Source organism: Thermobia domestica, chromosome 11 (assembly GCF_964235325.1).
Source record: "Thermobia domestica chromosome 11, izTheDome1.hap1.1, whole genome shotgun sequence".
In the NCBI taxonomy this organism is placed as follows: domain Eukaryota; kingdom Metazoa; phylum Arthropoda; class Insecta; order Zygentoma; family Lepismatidae; genus Thermobia; species Thermobia domestica.
Window position 1 is genome coordinate 179,748,264 of NC_137464.1, and position 22,605 is coordinate 179,770,868.

Below are 22,605 nucleotides of genomic sequence, written 5' to 3' on the forward strand. Positions count from 1 at the left end.
CATTGGACCGACGATATGTATAGTGTAAGGTCTTCTGTTGCTTTTTGATTACCAATCACTTCCTTCAAGAAGATTGTATTAGAAACTCGAACCAGACGTCCATGCTTCAATTGTGTCGGATGCTATACGCAGATATACATGTTACGAGCTTTTGAGGTACTTACATTTCGCTGATAATGACAAAATGCACGATGATAAAATGTACAAAGTTCGACCATTTTTCGACATGATGAATTCTTCATTCAAATTGATAGAACCAGGTCTTTCCGTCTGTATTGCTGAAACTATGATTTTATATTATGAAAAATGAGTGTAAGTAATTTATTAGAGGGAAACCAATACGGATTGGTTTTAAGTTGTGGGTAGTGAGAGATCCTTCTGGGTGCATTTTTCATGTTGAGGCTTATCCTGGAAATTTCGCACCAATTTCAGAAACAGGTTTTGGACTCAATTCGGTTACTCCAAGAACTAAGTTCAAAACATTTAGGTGAAACCGGAACTTTTTGGGAAACAAATGCTTTCGAAACATGAATATGCCAGAGAAAAAAGTGTGGAAAAAGAAACCACATTTTGATTTGGCCTCAAGTTTATCATGTGATCTTTTATGACCGTTGAAACAACGAAAACGTCATTACAGTTTTAACAAACTGTGATCCAACTGAGCTCGCAAAGAATTCAACGTGGTACTCATCTGTTGCCAAGCAAAAATCAGTGTTCAGATATCGGGAATTGGCTGGGGTGGATTTGTCAGATCAGTTTTTGTCAAATGATCGCTGTACTATTCGCACAAAGAAATTGTGGTCGCCATTCTTTGCTTTGGCTGTTGGTGTATCACTTTCTCAAGGTTGGTTACTTTATAGAAAGCTTGGTCACAATATATCATTACTAGATTTTCGACGTCAGTGTGCTGTGCAGTGTTCTCACTAAAATCGTTTGGTACCCTACCAGCACTCTCAGGTGTTCGGCCTGCTTTTGATTTTTCCCATGCTCTAGAGGACATAAGATTGGATCGAACTAATCATATGGTAGTTGCGGGAAACTGCAAACACATTCGTTGAAGAAAATGAAATGAAATCTTTCAGTTTTACGTTCCACGGTCATGTCAGTTAGGCTAAAGGAGACGGTGATTATGAGAAATAAATGAAAGGGTGGAATAAAAAAGTGGGAGGAAATGGTAGAACCCCGAGAAAACCCACGAGCATGGTATTTGTCCACCACAAAGTCCACAAGGCGCGAGCTGGGATAAAACCAGGGACCCGAAGCACCGGAGGTGAACTCTCTACCACTGAGCTTCCCCCCCCCCTCCAGGCGTTGAAGAGTTTATAGCAATTGCACAAAGTTCCTATCTGAAAAATGTGACTCGCCTATGCACCCAAATGAATGTTACAGTATTTTTCACGAAACCCGTGATATTATCGTTGAAAGATTGTGGTTAAAATTGAAATACGAAATGCCATTAGTGACATTTAATAGAACTTATGTTTTTGCAGTGTATTTTCTCCCTCAAAATTATAACTTTCAAAAGTGTTTTATTTTTTTTTTAAATACGTACGTGCCCGTTGGTAACTTAAGTTGCCGGGCTAAAAAACAAGGAAAAAATAAATATTTTTCTAAAAATATTCTAATATCTATTTTAGAGTATAGTTAAGACCAAATAGGAAAAGAAAACTTTTCAAAATACTAGCGAAAAAACGTACCGATGTTTCGTTCGTTCTTGACAGAACGAAGAAATGTGTGCACAATACTTCAAAGCCATAATTTCTCTCCGTAATATTGTTTTCTCACTTTTCTTCAAAGCACTTTAACATAGAGGTAAGACGTAGGTTGAAAAATACTGTATAGGATAGACAAGAGGGTGCATTATATAACATTTCAAATTTATCTCGAAAATGTATGTGGTTGAAATGAAATGAAATCTTTTAGTTTTACGTCTCACGATTATGCCGGCTACGCTAAAGGAGACGATGATAATAAGAAATGAAGGAAATGGTGGAATGAAAAAGTGGGAGGAAACAGAACTCCGACAACCCCCCACACCCACGGTGTTTGTCCACCACAAAGTTCACTTGACGCGAGCTGGGATCGAACCAAGGACCCCATACATCAGAGGTGAACGATTTACGTGGTTGAGTCTTCATGTTTATGTGCTGCATAAGGATTTAATTCTGTTGATATTACCAATAAAGTGTAATATTGGGGTGTGGGTGGTGTGGGTGAAAATTTTGATTTCAGAACAGATAGCTGGAATTTCCGTTGAGTAATGTCTACTATAAATATTACGAAATATTTTGCAAGATTCTGCACGTTCCTAACAGTAAATCAACCATGCATGGCATCTTCAGCACAGTCAAGGTTGCTTAACGCAGCCTTTACTTTTATTTATTTAATCAGTGTCCTTTAAAAGTAAAGGTAGTTTTCGTACTGAAAATTACTCAAGTGTAAATTAATATGAATACAAATACAAACAAATAAACATATAGTCTTGTCTATGATAATATGTGTAAATTTACATTTTTTTTTTTTTTTTTAAATTTATCCGTAAACACTTGCAAACTTCTACTGCTTAGGGGTTTTACATCCCGTTTCGACGTGGTAACTTCAGCTTAACGTTGAATTCGAATGGTATGTGCTTTGACTGACAGTCGAGTTCAAATCTCCTGCATTAAGGCACATGCGAGTTTAAGTACGTATTTAATCATGATTAAGTTTATTTGCATATTGTATGTTTTATAGTGGAATGTGCGTGGACTTGCTACTCTTATTAACGTTCGTCGCAACGCAAAGTGTACCATTCGTGCGTTTTTGAAACTGAAGACATAATTTTTCGATTTCAATTGCATAAATTTCAAAGAGAAAGTAAATTAATTTTTGATATTCATCCTGAAGCTTTTGGTTGCATCTTCATTTTGTAACGAAACTCGTTCTGCAAGTAATACTAAAAGAAGACAAACCTGTCTGACTAATAGACTAGTAGTTTATGTATGGTTCCCTATACCTTGTATACAGCTGGTCCGTTTTTTTTTAAGCTTCTAAAGCATTTTTTACACCTATCAGTTTTTTGCTAGTCTTCATAGTAAAATAAGAATGGAGTCAACGCAGTATCTACGATGTAGCAAGATAGCTTTGTTTCCTTTGGTATAACCAGAATTGATTCCTTGTAAAACTTATGCAGGTCGGATTTCAAGTTATGTACACAACTCATGTAGATTTGTACTGAAAAGCGACACTAAACTCCGAAACAAATAACTGAAATAATGATAATAATAATAATAATAATAATAATAATAATAATAATAATAATAATAATAATAATAATAATAATAATAATAATAATAATAATTATTATTATTATTATTATTATTATTATTATTATTATTATTATTATTATTATTATTATTATTATTATTATTATTATTATTGTAATTGTAATTAGGGTCTGTAAACTATCTACTGGATACGTAAGCGTTGTTAATGTAAATAAGAATGTAAACTATCTATAAACAAAGAATCTTATATGGTACTGATGCTTAAAAAGATAATAAAATAACAATTGAATTAGTTTTCCACATATTCTAATCTAGTCCTGATGGAACTTTACTTCTTTCCTTTTTGTTGTTTAATATCCACATCTTTGTGTAAGCCTACAGGGAGCTCACCGTAGTTATATGGTTAGCGTAAACGTCTTCGGCATCAGAGAACCGAGTTCATTTCCGATCAGAGCTCATGTTGTTCGGATTCCACATTAAGCTATAGGTCCTCGTCTCATAAAGCTTTGCTGCTGAACAGGACGCTAAATTCAACTCAATCAATCAACATCTGTATGCCAAAGGAAGCGTTCTTCTCCTGTAAATCAAACGCAGGACTGAGCAGAACAAACGCTCTTAAGAATCAAAACTTTTTTTTTTTTTTAAGTAAATAAAAATTTTGGTTAAACGAAATATTACCTAGTTATAGGTGTACTATTCTCTATTTTTCGGAAGGGATACGATGAGTTAGTGGTAAAGTGTTCACCTCTGACGTAAAGGGTCATGGCGGACAACATCACTTTCATGGGCTTTCTGGAGGTTCTCACGTTTCCTTCCACATTATTATTCCACCATTTCTTTGCTAATCATTCACTTTCATTAATTATCCGTCCCCTTAGTCTAAAGAGCATAGGGCATGACTAAAATAGAATAATTTAATTTCTTTATTCCTTTGCGTCAGCATATTGAATTTGCACAAATGTGACAACTAAAACTCGGATTTCTATGATATGTCATATTTTTATCCTGACGTCTTTTTGCATGTCTAATTAAATATATATAAGCACTGGGCACCCCCGGCCAGGGGTGTTATTTAGAAAGGGCAGGGAGGGGCAATTGCCCTCCTGAGTTTGAGGTTTATATAAATATTATCAATAAAATAGTAGTAAATCAGTGAAAAATGCGAAATTTTACTTATATCAAGGGGTGTTGCCCCCCCCCCAAGCAAAAGCTGAAATGACGCTCCTGGTCCGTAAATTTGAGGTGGATAACATCGTGGGTTTTCCCGAGATACTCTTGGTTCCTCCCACATGCTTCTTGCACCGATTCTTCCATCATCATTCAGTTGCCTTATTATCAATCTCTCTTAGCTTAAAGAGAATAAACGTGAAACTGAAAGATTTCATTTTTTTTAATGTAAGCACGTTTCTGACTATTGTGAACACGGAAATATTGTTTTTATTGATAATATAAATGGATATTTTAACTTTAGATCATATTTGGGCCTGAAGTGATATAAAAGCATATTTTTGGTCTGATTTTAGGCGAGCCAACTTGTGCCGGATATGTCTCGCTTTGTGTTATTTTTCTTCATGTCCGGCAGGCATTTAAATTGTTTTTGGATTGTTTGGCATTTAATCAGATATATACTTTCGTGTTGCATTTTATCCTTTTAAAAAATACAATAAATGGTAGCAATTCTTAAATAGTTTGTGTTGTGTAAGTAACGGAGCATATAATATATATTTATGACTTACATTGTGCCCCTGATCTGGTGTGCATTTCTGGTGTAGATCAAAATTTAACTCTTCACGAGTAGTGGTATGAACTTTTCAGAAGTATTAATACTATTGAAATATTCAGTGAACTTCTTAAAATTTGTCAATTTTATTTTGTAATTTGACGTAGTAAAACATCAACTGAAAGAGGGTTTTCTCTAATCAACGCTCTTTGGGCATAAGAAAATAATCGCCAATTGATATAGTCAGCTAAGGGAATCATTGTAGTAAAATGTAATTTCAGGCACATGACTTCTGAAAAATTTTACAAATAAACTTGTTGCAAGAACATGATGCATTTTTTTCTGTCAAAAGTGAAGGATGCGGACAAGTATTATTCCATCCCTGTAAGTAATATAGCTTCAACATCGCCAACACAGTTTTCCTTTCTGAAAATAAATAAGTTCCATATATACAGTATGTATGAGGCATCTGAAAGAATGTCCTGCATTCGATAATTTTGATTTGATAACTCTAATCATATTCGATTTTCTACAGAGCGAGATTTACTCCTTCACTCTACCTTGGTAACCTTGCTGCAAAGCTATTCAGGGGTTCGCCCAGTTCCTAACAAATCGAGAAATCAGAAGAACCAAAGCTCTCGAGAAGTGTATGATTTCTTTGCGAAAAAAAAAAAAAATATATATCAGTTGAACAGCACATCACTATTTATACAGGGTGGTAAGAAACTATTTGAACAAACTTCGGGAGCTGATTCCTGACACCGAAACAACAACAACAACAACAACAAAGACTGCGGAACTTTGATCACTGAGGGATAGTTTCGGCGATATAAGGCGCCGAAAGCATGGGGAAAATGAACTTCAGAGGGCTGTAATTCAAGAACAACGCAACGTAGAGTGCGGTTTACAACTGACACTCGAAGTCATTCCTGCTCGATTGAAAAATGTATGCTTCAACCCTCCGCAAGATGTGTGTGAGGAATTCCCCGAAGGAACGTAGGAACATCCTATAACCTGGCAAGTAATCTCTGTTTCTTGCGTAGAGATTAGAAACGTAGAGATTACTTGCCAGGTTATAGGGGGTTCCGAAGTTTGTTCAAACAGTTTCTTACCACCCTGTATTTTGTATTTTCTTAGCACCACTTTCATCTTTTATAAGTAACGTGTCACGTAACGAGTACACATGGAAATAATATCAAGGTTACACATAATTTAAACAGGAAAAACTTGCTTCTGATAACAAAGTAACTGTTCTGTTTGTTGAAGCAAAACTTACCTATTCAAAGGATAAAGTCTTTCATTATTTTTATCTTTAAAAAAAAATGATAAAAATAAAATATAGGGACCGTAGAAACTTTCTCGCTCATTATATTAATTAAATCATGTTATGTAGTTATTACTGAAATATTTATTTATAATATGAATACAATTATAATAGATATTTTCGGAAAACTGTCCGGACAACTCACCCCCTACCTCCTGTGGAATTTTTCATGAGGAACAACTCCCATGTTGTAAGGTTGTTAATAAAATATAAAGAAAATAGCCTGAATTATTTTTGAGAAAATCGTCCAAAAATAATTTATTACAAAGAGTAAAGTATCCTTCTTGGATTTTTTTGCCAGAAAAAATGACAACCACATTATAGGATTATTAATGAAATAAGATTTATGAACTTAAACAAAAAATGTTATACCCGTTTTTGTGAAATTCAGATTTTTTCGATAACAATACAGACATTAACACGTACGTGTTTTAATTTTGTTTGCGAACACGAAGTTACTTGTTTCTATAGTTAGTTCTGCACACTAATATTATAATATTAGCACGCAGTGCTGAAACTACCCCATAGCTGCTACGCTACTATGAACTTCCCATAAATAGCAGTACATCAAAAACTGACAACTAACAAGGTTAATGTCTGCTTTTACAATTGGAATTTGCTCTGCTAATCAGTAATTATTTCAGCGGTTGGCCCGGGAAATCCCCGGAGACACGATATTTATCTCCGACTCCGAGCATATCTCTTCCATGCTCAATATGGCTTACCAATATTTTCACGGTAGGCCTACCACTTTTATACAGAAAGTCCTTGTCGAAAAAAAAATCACCAAGCTGCAAATCAAGTAGTTCCCTAATTGATTCATGATTGTATAATGAGCTGTAATAAAAAGCTGTATTTTTTTCGGGAGTGGGGCGGATAGAGGTTAAAGAAAAGCCGTTAAAGAAGACGGAAATTTTCGCTTTTTATGACTTTCATATACATATTCAAGTATTACTTTTGTCTCCCTGTACTAGATTCTATATTTACGAAAGTGCTTTTACACCATTCAGTACTGATCGTCTTGATTAGTTTTCAAACTGGGATTTCATTGGTTGGCAGAAGGTGTAAGTTATGCAATCCACCATTACACAGATGTTATTTTAGTTGTATAACCATTTTATCAAGTGCCTAGAAATTATACAATTTTATATGTATTTTATGTTTGTCTAAATTCAAACTGGCAGGTAGAGACCTGCACGGGCCGAATTTTTCGGCCCGAGCCCAATCCAGCCCGAATGTACGTAGGCCCGCCCAGCCCGGGCCCGAAAAGTTTTGGAGATTTTCGGCCCGAGCCCGGCCCGGCCCGATAAGTTTTTTAAAATTCTTGGCCCAAGCCCGGCCCGGGCCCGATAAATTTTCGAAGTTTCATTTTCAAACATTTTCACGGGAACACTTATTCAACGTTTGCCTTTATTCTGATTATCGTTTAACGAATGTCAATAATTATTAAAGAATTGCAATTAATTGGCCCCAGCCTGGCCCGACCTGAAGAGAAATCAGTGTTGGACCGCCCAAGCCCGGCCCGCGGGCCGGGTCGGGCTTCGGGCCTCGGGCCAGGCCAGGCCCGTGCAGGTCTCTACTGGCAGGTTAGATAAAATATCATAAACTAACGAGGGACCCTATCCAAGTGCGACTCTGACTTCGAGTCGAGACTATGGTCGTTGGATACCTTGTCCCAAAAGAACATAACACGAAAAGTGATACATCCTCGATCGCAACCGTTGCAGAGATATAAGCGTGAAAAGTTCGAAATTGAGCTCCATACTATACATTACAAAGTCAGCTTCCGGGTCAGATTTGGCGGAAACGGTCAGGTAAGGAAACTCAGCGAATACATATCAAAGTAGTGTTGGGAGCCCACCACCTTTTGAATGAAAAAAATGTTGCCCCCGGGGCACTCGCAGGGTCCCAAGCGGGTCCAACTCAAAATTGGCAAATGGAACCGGGGGTCAAGTAGCATATTGTATGAAAGCTAGTGTTAAATAAAAGAAGATAGAACAAATCTCAACTCTCTATGATGACCCTGTGCAAACGGGCAACTGGTCAAAATGTCAATACAACCTACATCAGAAAATATATGGCCACTGTGAGAGACTCTGCAACAATTTGTTTAACTTCAATACCTTGCACTTTTAAACGTGTTTTTCTGTCTTGTTATTGTCACAACTTAACGGATTTAGAAGAGTGGCCATATATTTTCTGATGTAGGTTGTATTGACATTTTGACCAGTTGCCCGTTTGCACAGGGTCATCATAGAGTTGAGATTTGTTCTATCTTCTTTTATTTAACACTAGCTTTCATACAATATGCTACTTGACCCCCGGTTCCATTTGCCAATTTTGAGTTGGACCCCGCCTGGGACCCTGCGAGTGCCCCGGGGGCAACATTTTTTTCATTCAAAAGGTGGTGGGCTCCCAACACTACTTTGATATGTATTCGCTGAGTTTCCTTACCTGACCGTTTCCGCCAAATCTGACCCGGAAGCTGACTTTGTAATGTATAGTATGGAGCTCAATTTCGAACTTTTCACGCTTATATATCTGCAACGGTTGCGATCGAGGATGTATCACTTTTCGTGTTATGTTCTTTTGGGACAAGGTATCCAACGACCATAGTCTCGACTCGAAGTCAGAGTCGCACTTGGATAGGTTCCCTCGTAAGAAAGAAATACAATACTATTTTCGTTTTAATATGAACTTTCGCTTACTTCTCGTTCTCCCTTCGAGAAAGTTTGTTCTGAGCTCCATACATTCTACTAGAACTTAACATGAGTTCAATTTACAAATAGAAGTTGTAAACGGCTATTTTATATATGATATGATGTTAGTTTAACACAGAAGTAAAGCATCATTGTTTCTTTTTTCTTTATTGATCGCGTCAAAATGTTTCAGAAAGGAAACTTGTGGAAAACATTTTAAACTTTCACTCCACCTACCCGAATATTAACGGCCTCAATAAACGTTATATATAGTTATAATGTACTTTTAGCTTATTCATAAATTGTAAATTATAATTTTATTCCACAAAATCTACTACATATTCAGAACAGTTATGTACTAACACTGTTCATTTTTTTACTAAAACATTGTCATTGAACATTGAACTACTAGCTCTAAAAGCGATTTAATGAACCTAGAAATCTTACTGCATCCAAAGATTAGCACTTTTTCTTTGATTCTTTAAAATCTTTCAGGATATTTTTTTGTTCTTCAGAATGCAGTAAGTAAATACTTTTTCGAGTTATAATGGGAAAAGAAAGATAGAACGTACTGTTATCTCCCCACTATAATTGAAATACAGTGGACCCACGCACTTTGAATCCCGCCATTCGCGAACAAATTTGTTTATGAATAAGTTTTATGAACAGTTTTTTGTTCGGCTTATGAAAACAATACTAGTGCTATGATCAAAAACTACTTTTTGTTCGTTTTTGTACTTTTTCCTTTATTTAGTGTTATTGTTTGTCTTTAAAAGGGATAAAGTTATTTTCATTCAGAACAGAAAACACATTAAAATGTAGAAAACAAAGTAACATGTTTTCTAGCTGGAACAGATTAATTGTATTTACATGAATTTTAATGAGAAAAATAATTTCGGTTTACAAAAAGCGTTACGGAGCGGATTGAGTTCGTAACTCATGGTGCACTGCGTTAAAAAAAAATCCCAAAATTTTCCAGGCAGAAAAGCCACGGAAAAAAGTGTTTAAAAAACTTTTTCGAAGCCCTTGCATCTCTACTCGTGATGACGAGTCAACATTGAATTTGCATTATAAAACTTAATTATTGTAAGTTTGAGCATTTTAACATTCTAGAAAGAAAATGCTAAGATTGTAGTTATTACTGCTATACATAGAACGTGCTTATTATTTTTACCTTTCTTTTTGTATACTGATACTCAGAATTGTATAAGATTTGTTCGCTAGGCTATCCTTCGTTGTTAGTAATTTTCCTTTCTTTGGTAAAAGGAATTTTCTAGGACGTTCTTTTTGTCCTTCAAATATACATGTATTTTAAAGGAATGCCGACAACCGTTAGTTTTCATATATTCATTAAATCTTTGAGGGGAAGTGTTTTCATGCTTAAGTGCATAAGAGACAAACACTTTTCAAATCAATAAGAAGAAAACACATTTGATCAGTTTATTTGTTTATTTATTTACTTCAATTCGAAGGTTGGGTGCTCATATGCTTTGAAACTCACGTTAAGGTCTAAATACATATCCCTATAAACTGAGGAAGGTAGCAGGCCCATAGCCAGCCCAAAAATGTAGGGGGGTACGGTAGAAGTTAGGGGGAGCGATCCAACCATATTTTAGTTCATTACCATATTGTAGTTCATTTGCAAAAAAATGAAATGAAATGAAATCTTTGAGTTTTACGTCCAACGGTTATGCCGGTTAGGCTAAAGGAGACGGTGAGGATGAGTAATGAATGAAATGGTGGAATGAAGAAAGTGGGAGGAAACGGGAGAACCCCGAGAAAACCCACGCACACGGTGTTTGTCCACCACAAAGTTCACTTGGCGGGGGCTGGGATCGAACCCTGGACCCCTAGCACCAGAGGTGAACGCTCTACCACTGAGCCACCGCGGCCCCAGTTCATTTGCAAGTCTACTGTGAAAATCTTAGGGGACAGCAAAAATTTACGGGGCCCCGGCCCCCTAGCCCCTCGTGGATACGGCCCTGGAAGGTAGTTAACCAAATAACCAATCAAATACAGTACGTATTCATCACTTCATCACTAGTTGAGTTGAAATAAATTACTACAGGTAGCCTATGCTCATATGTACAGACCTGTCTTAAAGCACATTGTCACGCTACATGAATCTTGAAGCTGTCATAAAAAAAAAAAAAAAAAAAAAAAAAAAAAAAAAAAAAAAAAAAAAAAAAAAAACCGGATCTTTCTATGTACTGCTTAGATGTTACAACTTCCTGAAAGCAAGGAAGGTATCTCCACATATGCAGCACAGCACTCTAGTGGACAAACAGTGAACCTTCTCATTAAAAACGTGTATTTTCGCGCACTTCCCCTCTCTGTCCAAAACAATCCGTTGTTTCAGAAGCGGCGAAACTGGTTTTTCCTTTATGTCAGCGGGAGGACGATAGCAGGTAGCAAGCAAGACGTCCCAGAAAGTTGCACATGGTTCAGCTTCTTGCAAGGTGGAAAAAAATGTTGTGTGTCCCTTTCAAGACTATGTTTACATGGTGAAATATGGTAGGATTTCAAGATTTTTTATGACAGCTACGAGATTCATTTAACATGACAATGTGGTCTTAGGTACAATAAGGTGGGGTTTGCGCCTTGATGGGATATTTTGCACCACTGCAAGAAAAAACTTGAGAACCATCTAGTAGGTTAACGAAAAATAACTTACTTTTTGACTCAACTCATCCAATAGATGACAATCTACTACACACACACTTGTCGAGTGTGCGTCATAAACTTCTGTTCCTGTCACATGAGCTGCCTTCGATGTGAGACAGTGAAATTTGTGTAAACATTAGTAATTCAAACTTCCATCGTCTGTGGGCTGTAAAGATCACTGTTTCCAACTCGCCAGTGTGAAATGTCGCAAGTTTAGTGCTCTAAAGTCGCTAGAAATCGCTAAACGCCTCCTGCCAAGTCGCTAAAGAAGTCGCTATATAATATTACAAAGGAATTAAAATAATTGAAATATTTTTCATGTATTTTTCATGAAGACTGGAGTATTTTTTCTTTAAAAAATGACCATCGTGACAAAACCACTGCACTATGCGCTTTCAAGAATACAAAATTAATAAATAAAGCATTAAAAGTTTGCAAATACAGTACTTGAAATTTTGGATCACTTTTTCCCATTTCTTCTTATAGAGTACGATTATATTTTTTGGAGGGGTTGGGAAATTCATGTTGCTTTCGTATTGGAACAATTCACCGAATTTACACCACGAAATTTATGTATAATTTATATTAAGAACAAACCGCAGTTAAATTAATATATAAATTACACGCACTACACTGAACCAGAAAAGCACAACGTTCTCCAACGTCACTGTCACTGTACGCACTGTGCAATGGAAGAGGTTACCAGCTTTTACGCAACTAGTTAGATACGGGAAATTCCTGGATTTCCGAACCGCAGTGAAGAAGGGCATAATCCTCATAGCAGCGATGAATCCAACGAAGTAAGTTGCTCATAGCAGTAGTGCAACCGTAAAAGTAATTATTAGTATCAGAAACTGCAAAATTTTGAAAACTTTAATATAAATATAGAACAAAATATTTGAACTCTAAATGTCGCTAGATTTGTCGCTAGGCGCTAAATAAAAAAAAAAATTGTCGTTAGACACTTCCAAAAGTCGTTAGTTCTAGCGACAAAGTCGCTAAATTGGCAACATTGGTAAAGATTTTGCAGCTGATTGTACACCGTAAAAACTAGAAGCAGAAGTGACGCATCGTATATCCGGTCCTAGTATTAATAGTTATAATACCTATAATACTATAGAAGCGTGTAATTTTACACCTGAACCATATTTCTCACTTTTTGTTAGAAAAACATTGTATCGGTGCAAAACATACTCCCCTTATAAGGATACTTTGCAACATTTTCTATTTCATTTTCAGTTTACGACATTGGTTCAAATGGAGCCAAACTTGTACGAAACTAAAATAATGCACCATTGCTCCCCCCCCCCCCAAAAAATAAGAATTAACCATTAATACGATAGTGTATACAAGCCTCTTAAGAAAAAAATGCGTAAAAAGTGGTGCAAAGTAACTCTTTGGTATAGGCCTACACGAGAATCTCATTTAGCCGATTCCGATTAACCGAATTGCTTTAAAAAATCTTTAATTCGTGCGCGACTTACGTTTATCACCCACAAGTACAGTATTTGCTTTGGTCTAACAGTTATCAAAAGCAAGTTCATTGTTACGATGCATTGGCTGTACTTACTATTCCGCCATTCCTGTTTATATTGCTTATTAACGTAGTGGGCAGAGCAATTTAGCACACAGGATTTTCGATTTTCTCCACATTTTATTAGAAAAGTCTTGTTATATACAAAATACACAAAATCACTCTAGTTGGAATCCGGAGACCAATACAATGTTCTCTAAGTAGTTTGTCTGGGTAAAATATGTCAAAGATGGAGTGGGTCAGTGGGTCAAGTTTTCTGAATGGGTCAGTGGGTCGTGGGTCAACAGCATGTGACCCACCACCCACCGTGACCCAGCGCGACCTACCACCTACCGTGACCCACCATGACCCACTGCGACCCACCACCCACCATGACCTACTGCGACCCACCGACTCAGTATAATATACCGACCCACTCTGCTCACTTCATTGTAGACAGTATCTTCTGAAGACTGGTAAATTTGTCTTCGTTTTACTTTCAAGAGTATATCTAACCAAGTGAGAAAAGAACTTCAGGCACATTTGGATATTGATATTTTTAATTGTAATAATAGCAACAGGACTTCTACTACTACTTGGCTTTCGAGATCTGTGAGTTTTTAGAGGAGCTAACTACTGGAAAAAATACATTTTTGAATCACTGTAATAGGCCTATATAAATTATTATATAAAAAAATGAATGTAACTATGTGTGCCTGATCATCACGGTCAAATTGCAAAGTCAAATTAAATTACTTTTGGTATATAGTTAGGCCTCAATCCAAACTGGGATGTTATATTGCTTTTATTATAATGCATAATATCCTAAGGAGGTAGAGAGGATCCGAATTTTTGCGAAAAAAAAAATGAGTATCTCGCAAGCCGTTAAACTTAAGGAGCTGAAATTCAGTGTATTAACTTTTTTATTGAAAATAAACATAATGTGTCCTAGCATTTTTTAAAAGTCTCCTTTATGTGCGTGTGGGGGAGGGGGCACTTTCTATATATGGAAAATTCGTAGTGAGTTGGTTTGTAAAAATGATCGAAAACGATCGATGTTATTTAAGAAAAAAATCAGAAACAAAAAAATACAGTGCTTGGCTTCATATACCCATTGCTTTCTACTATAATAATTGCTAAAGCTTATGTTTATTATATGGAGCGCTTACAGCACAGGGCAATCAACCCATAAAGTTGTGAGAAATTAGGCATAAAATTTGTACTGTAAGCTTAATTACACGGAAATATTAAGTTTGGATTGTACGCATAATATATGGCAAATTTTACATTTTTTTCCCCTTTACATTGGTCTACTTACCTTGATTTGGAACTTTCAAATTTCATGCTTTTTTTCCACTGAAAAGTTTCGATAATTGAACAAGGAAATAATTATACTATGATAATTTAATTGAAATTCATCGTAATTTGGCACATGGCAAACATCAGTGTGGTAATTGAAGGGGAAGGAGGGAAATTCCCATTCACCTCTGAACACTTTCCAGAAACCTCGTTCCCTTTCTCTTTCTAGACGGGGGAGGAAACTTGGTATTGGCATCAAACCTTCATGTGTAATTACAAAAATTAAATTTATAAACAAATAAGAAATCATCAGTTTATCAGGCTTTAATTGATAATTTATCACAAGATTCCCTATCGAAGGCGTGGTAGATGAAGTTTCTGTTCTCCATGAGTCGACATTGCGAACTGACATGGTCGATATGGAAAAGATGTTGTATGGTGATAGAGAGATGATACTTCTTGCTGAGTATTTCAAAACTGACCAAGAAAAAATCGTTATCAGACTTAAGTCTAACAAGCAGATTGTCGAAGAGGAGTTGCAGAAATCGGGTAGAAGTATTATAAATTTCCACGACAGAGTGCGAACGGGGATTTCCCCTTATGAATTTACAGATGACTGATATTAGAAATATCCTAAGTGCTCAAACATTGTCTAACTTGTTGTTCATCAATGTTAATGGCCTATCGCTAAACAAGCTCAAAGTAGACGAGCTAGTTATTTCTTGGCTGAAGGATGGACATCATTCCGCTGCGGATGATTTAGCACGAAAAAGTTACCAACAGGAAATAAACCCGATTTCAGATTTGTTTTAAGGTGGAAAATTACGAGTTATGGAAAATGTATACTTGTAATACTAATGTCTTATTTGTGTTATTCAACTTTGTACCTAATTTTTAGTAAGTCTTTTCTTTGCTTTAGGTAAACTACTTTGAATAAATATGCATAATAATTGCAATTATGCATATTTGTAACTTAAATTTAACGTGGTGTTTTAGTGATTACACAAATTACAATTATGAGCATACTTTATGGAGATGCTCTCACACAGGGTACCCGAGCACCTTTATACACTATGAATAACTGATATTTCAAGTCTTTTGTGAGAAAAATACTGTGAACTGAGAAACCATAACCTTTTCCATATTGTACAGAGGTATTTTACTGCGAATAGAAGTTTCTTTTGGAATGCGTTCAGAAATTAACACTTGCAAGAATACTCTCTTAGTACAAGTATATTTTAGGCACACACTAATTCCCCCCCCCCCCACCTCGGACTGTTTCAATTTCCTCACTGACAAACACTTTACCATATTATATCGTCAAGGTCAAATCCATCGTTATTGTAACAGAGTGGTGCTTGAGCGATTGACTAGAAATTCAAACTCCGATTAGTGACAATTTCACAGTCTTGTTTTATTACAAGTATAAACTCTTTAGTCAGTACAGAAGAGGCCGTGGATCGTGTTCAGAGTTGATGACGATGGATTTTGGTGAGTCAGAGTAGGTAACAGTGGATGATAGTGGTTCATGGTGGGTGGTGGGTCACGGTGGGTGATGGGTCAGAGTGGGTCACGGTGGGTGGTGGGTCATTGTGGGTCACGGTGGGTGGTGGGTCGTGGGTCAGAGTGGGTCACGGTAGGTGGTGGGTTAGGGGTCGTGGGTAAAGTTCTCATTGACCCACGCTAACTCTGAAATATGTGTACCAAGGTTCAGGCAGCCAAGGAAAGAATACTGCAGAGCTCCAGGCAAGCTAAATGTTTACGGCAAGGAATTCTCAATGCTATAGGCAAGCAAAGAAAGGTTAAGGTCCCTCAGAGCGCTAGGTAAGGTAAGTTGGCAGGAGACCTCAGAACTCCTGGCAAGCTAAAAGAAGGAATGACCAGCCGAAAGTAATGCCGATGAAGGCCTTGCAGCTTGTTTTATACCCTCTTAATGGAGAGTGGTGGTGCTAGTGTTCCTCTGCTGTCACGTGTCCTGGCGATGAAGATGGCACCTGTTATATTCTTGCTTGTGGTAGTTGCAGTAAGAGAATATGTGGTTTTCTTTACAAATAAGAAGCACTTGATCTTGTTTACATATAGGGTGGCCCAAAACAAGGTATACACCGCTGCATTGATCAAGTATAACATTCTAGTTTATAGATTTATTTGCTTCGACTGTTCCGGGCTTAAGTTATAAGTAAAAAGACGTTAAGAACAAATAATAAAGAAACTAGGTCTACCTGTTTGATAACAATAAGAAATTATATAAAATACAGTACGGGACTGTATACCTACTTTTGGGCCACTCTGTATATACCACGTGTAGAATGTAGCAATATTTAGCGCACTACTATGCTGTGCTATAAAGATCAAGAGACAACACTCTATATCAAAAGAAATCTTTTATGCCAGTTTAACCGAATTTTCGTTCAACTGAAGCACCATCGGTCCCATCAAATTCGGCTAAACGAGACTCTTGTGTACTTCAAAATAACAGAGTTTATTTTTAACTTTTAACAGCTGGTATAAATTTTGATATCTTAATTTATTACTAGTGTGCCATACCGGTGTATTACTTTATTTCTGTTATTTTTAACAAACTAATAACTCAAAAACTCGCATGTATGCTTATATAAACTAAAACAATAAATTTTCTTCTTGAATGCTCAGCGTAAAATTACCAAATATATCTGACAGGGATTATTGATTAAAATATTTCAGAAGCAAGATGCAGATTGAAACAGAGTACTAAACATAACAATAAGATTGAACAGTAAAACCTTTTGTCTCTGGCCCAATGAAACGAATGCTTCGTTCAATGTCAAAGTAGTTAAATCGTGAATTTAATTAAATTCATGCTTTATGTATTCAAGTTATTTATTTTTTTTTTCAACTTTTAAATTGTCATGCTCAGAAGTTCAAGAGAATAATTATATATCTAATCCTGTGAAAAAATCAAACTATAATATTCCGTTCCTTTCTTCTTCACTGAAATCCGGGACATTTAAAGCGTCCCGAGAAATATTTTCGGAACGCAGATCTCGATTCCGTGACGGTCCCGGATTTTCCGAGACGAATGACAACCTTTGCCTAGGTACATATTTTTTAAAAAGTAATTTCTGGTATAAGATATTCTTGAATTGACATTCCTTAACCTTAGGTAGGGGTGAAGCCAAGTGCAATGGAGAAGCTCCTATGAAGTATTAGATATCCAGAGGGAAATTTGTTTGGGGTTTTCTTGCTACAGATTGTGAGTGAATGTGAAAAATATCCATAGCAGTAAGACTTGAGGGTATATTTTTAGTGTGCAGAATATAAATAAAAATGTGATTTTTCCCGTTTGTATTTTACGGTTATTCTAATTCACAGAATACGATGACGTCACGTCTACTCACGTTTTCGTAACATCTTGCAAAGCAGCAACAGTGGATCACTGACCTACCCACTGAAGCTGAAGGACGACGTTGAAAACGATGATTGCGAAATGAGTTTTTTTTTTTTCGTTTTTTGTGCTGACGTCATCTAGTCTTAAACTTGCATAAACTTGTAGAGGAAAGAATGATCATGTTCCTAAAAGGAAGTCAAAATATCCAATAGTTCATTGTCTGACTTTGTGATTCGTAATTTTCTCTTTTTTTCCTATTTGAATTACGGTTTGAGTAAACTTGATAACAATTTATCTATTACACTATCTTCTTTTTTTTTTATCCTTATTTAAAGCATGTGATTAATTCTTTGAAACGTAGATAACAGAAACAAAAACAAGCGTAGTTCATACGTTTCGCTCGTTAGTGCATAGATGTTTTTATTGTTTTTTTTTCTTCTTAATATTAAAAATTTGCAGTACATGGTGCAGGTTTATTACTATAGAGGTTTATCATTGAATGAAACAATATCCTAAAACCACGTAGTAAAATAAAATAACCTTCAAATACTGCGTTACGGTACCTTGATTTTTTGAAACACCACCTTTTCTGAAGAGAGTATGTACACAATATGCTTGCAGTGACCGATATAATCTTCGAGAATAAGTAAAATTTATTCTGAAGAGTATCCATCAACGTGGGTCAGTGGGGGTAGAGCGCTTCTGGAGCGGAGGATCTTTGGTTCGATCCTCAGCCATGTTAGTGTCGCGCTGGCTCAGCAGTAAATCGCTCACATCTGGAGTGTGGGATCCCTGGTTCGATCCCAGCTTGCTTCAAGTGGGTTTTGCTCTGGAGCAGGGGCGTCATTTCAGACTTCGCTTGAGGGGGGCAAGAGCACCACTGACATAAGATTTTCACGTTTTGTACTAGTATATTAGTGTACAATCGATTAAAGTATATGTATCCCTCAAACTCTTGGGGGGGGGAGCAATTGCCCCCTCCTGTCCTCCCTAAATGACGCCCCTGATGTGGAGAAACGTGCGGGGGTTTTCTTTAGGGACTATCTTTGGTTTCATCCCCCTTTTTTCATTCTACTATTTCGTTCATTACATCATCACCTTCATTACATCATCTTAGCCTCGGAGCATACTCGTGGGACATTAAACAAGATCAGGAACCTAGGCCATGTGAGTTTGTGGTGGGCAATATCGTATAGGCCTATGTGGTTTCTTCGGGGTTATCCCGTTTCTTCTTATACTCTTATTCCACTAATATTACTTTCATGATTTTTTTTCAACAATCATCCGTCTCCTTGAGCTTACAGGGCGTAATCGTAGGTTGTTAAATTAAACATTTAATTTAATTTTTATACATGGCCTATGGTTAACATACGCACAGTCGGTGTGAGAGACCTGGGTTCGATTTCCGTGGGAGCTCATGCGGTTGGGATACCAACATTATCTGTAAATCCACATCCTGTAGCCTCAGTACTGAAAGGAATGTTAAACTCCAGATCAACCAACAAACAGCAACGCTACATGCAAAATATTTGTGGCTATGTTGTATATATATATATATATATATATATATATATATTGTATGTATGTATAATAAAGTGGAAATCCATCAACTACAAATCCATCCTCTTTAAACAGCAGATCCCGTTTCATGTGGCATCGGTGCCGAAAAAGAGATATTAAACTAGAATCACTGTGTTCACTGGGAGACCTGCTTCTGGAAATAGGTCATATAACTTCCAGGGACGGGGAATAATTAGAGAACTGATCAGAGGCATCACAGTTTGGTGTTGCGAATGGTAAAATCAATTAAATTATTCTAGAAACGCAAAGAAAAGAAATGGCATATTGTTTAATTTGCGAATTTTTCAGACTTTCAAACGGGAGTGCTACAACTATTTTCTCATTAAAATACATTATTGTTATTAGATAATATAACAGGAAAAAAATAATTTTCCCTCTCTTTTGAGCTATCAGTTCCCGGAACATGGAATAATATAATAGGTAATTTCGATAATAGGGTATGATATTAGAATCTGAAGAAAGCTTTTCTTGAGGTTGTAAATGGCTGTGAATCTCCAGCCGGTGTTCTTTGTAACCAATTGACTGACACAGTGCTTTCTGTGCGCATAGTACCTTGTTCGAGTTCCAGTGGAAGTAATTGCCTAGGATACAAGTGCCTAGTAGGATACAAGTGGAAGTAATTGCCTAAGTAGTGTTTTGCATTCCACTTTAAGTGCTGTAAGTGCTACTATCTCATACAGTCTCTGTGCTTAAAACGGAAGTTAAACTCGTTCAGCTCAACTCAACTTTTTTTCTTTTTTCTTTTTTTTTTTTCTTAGGAGTATTTGGCGAACAGTGAAGCGAAAGCTGGAAAGATAATCTCGAACACATATTGACAATCTTTCGCCATATCACAGAGAGCCTCATGTATTATGAGTTCAATCCATCTCTCAAGTTCGCTAGAATTCAAGTGTTCCGTTAGCATTCTTTATGAGAGGATTGTATACCGTAAGACAGGGTTACTTTGCACAAGATTTAAGCAATTTTAAAGAAAGTCGCATGTAACTTATAAACGTAATGATTTAAAACACAGTATTTTAAACATATAATGCCTAGATATATAAGGAAAACATTAGTGGAAGTTCATTAGTAAACACTCTGTATGACCATATTACTGAAGTATAAACTTTTGAGCCAAGTAACACCATAGGTAGGGTTACTTTGCACAACATACAAAAAAGTATGTTCAACATACGAACATAACGTTTTCGTGCAATCTCTTCCCTTCAATATTTATACATATTACTTGCTACACAAAACTGCAGTTTGAATTATGGATATTTGTAAAGAAAATTACGAGAATGGGCTGATAAGTTCTCGGCCCGACCCAGAAGGACTTGAGCTGCAGGCATGAAAGTGTGAGGCTATTCAACATAGTTCCCTCAACACACCTGGCACTTCGATGCTGCAACTTCTCCAACCCCTAAACAAAACAAACAAACAAACAAAAAATAAATAAATAAAATAAAGGTCTGCAAAAAACTGTTCCGCAGCTGTTATCACCTCTTCATCACTGTGAAATTTCTGTCCTTTCAGTGCTGTTTTGAGTTTTGAACACAGATAATAATCAGAAGGGGCATGATCTGGCGAGTAAGGTGGATGGTCAATGCACTGGAATCCTAGGTCCCTCTGAAAATCCATTGTTCTGCCAGCCTTGTGGACGGGAGCATTGTCCTGCAAGAACAAGACACCTCATATTAACTTTCCCCGGCGCTATTCTTTAATAGCGTCCTTTACCTTAGCCAGCAGACTGCAGTAATACTCTGCAGTTATGGTTTGGCCCTTTGGAAGGTAGTCTGAGAGCAAAACACCATCCTTATCCCAGAATATTGAGGCAAGCACCTTCCCTGCGGACTTTTGTGCTTTGAATTTTTTGGGCCTTGGAGATCCTGAGTGGCGCCACTTGCATGACTGCTGTTTGGTTTCCGGATCAAAATAATGCAACCACGTTTCATCCTGGGTAACAAGTCATTCAAAGAATCTCCTTGGAGTTCGCAAAACGTCATAAAATCCCCTGCGATGATCTCACACGTTCGCGTTTCTGATCCGCGTTCAAACATTTCGGAATCCATTTCGCAGAAAGCTTGCGCATGTCCAACTGATAATGGATTATTGACCCAACACGTTCTTTGGATATGTGAACTTTGTCAGCTATCTCCTGAAGCGAAATCCGTCTGTTGCTCAAAATCAGGTCATGAATCTGGTCCACTTTTTCCGGAGTTGACACTGACACTGGCCTGCCACACCTGTCACCATCTTCTGTTGAAAATTCAACACGCTTAAGTTCGCACACCATTTCTTCACAGTGGAGTATGAAGGGCTCTGTCCAGCATGCAACCATGGATTTCCTTGGGCAACTTCTATTGCAGGAAGAACTTCATTACACCTCGCAACTCCTCTTTGGTGAATTTGACATCTGGCTCCGCCATGGTTCATTCAATTACCTGTAAAATAAAAACCGTTCATGGTAGAAGCGTGAAATTTGGTACTTAAACATATAAAAGATCAACATTTCACATGACATCAATTACATCGAGGTAGTACATTCGGAAGGAGGTCGGGCCGAGAACTTATCAGCCGACCCTCGTATGTATTTTCTGTTACCGACACAGGAACCACATTCTAATAGTTTAACATATGTCCCACAAAAATGTCAACTCAGGAACAAAGAAAAAAATCCCCGTGAACTGATTTGCCTTGGTTATTCCTTATGTCCAAGAATATCATTCCAACCGTAATCAGTGGAAGATTTACGGGGTTTGGGACTTTCAGGCTGATGCCACTCAAATTACATGTTTTCTTTCTTTCTTTCTTTTTCTTTTTTTAAATGTAATGTTAGTCATTCCTATGCGTATAAACTGCAAGTCACCCCAAAAGTCTAGAGATTTCTAAAAAAAAAAAAAAAAAAAAAAAGTTTTTGTTAGTTAAGCCCCTCTCAAACTACTTTTCTGGATCCGCCACTGTTCATAATTTATTTTCCAACAACAAATTCATTCCGGCATGTACCTAAATAGGAAATTTACCTAAATTTAGAATACAGGAAGTTCCAGTAGTAATAATTTCCCATCTAAGAGGTATTTTGGACCGGTGCAAAGTAACCCCGAGTAGAGGTTGAAACCGCCTTCTCCCAGTTTTACTCTTTTTATGACTTTAAAACGTTTCACATTTCAATTTCAACTATTGCATCAAAGTC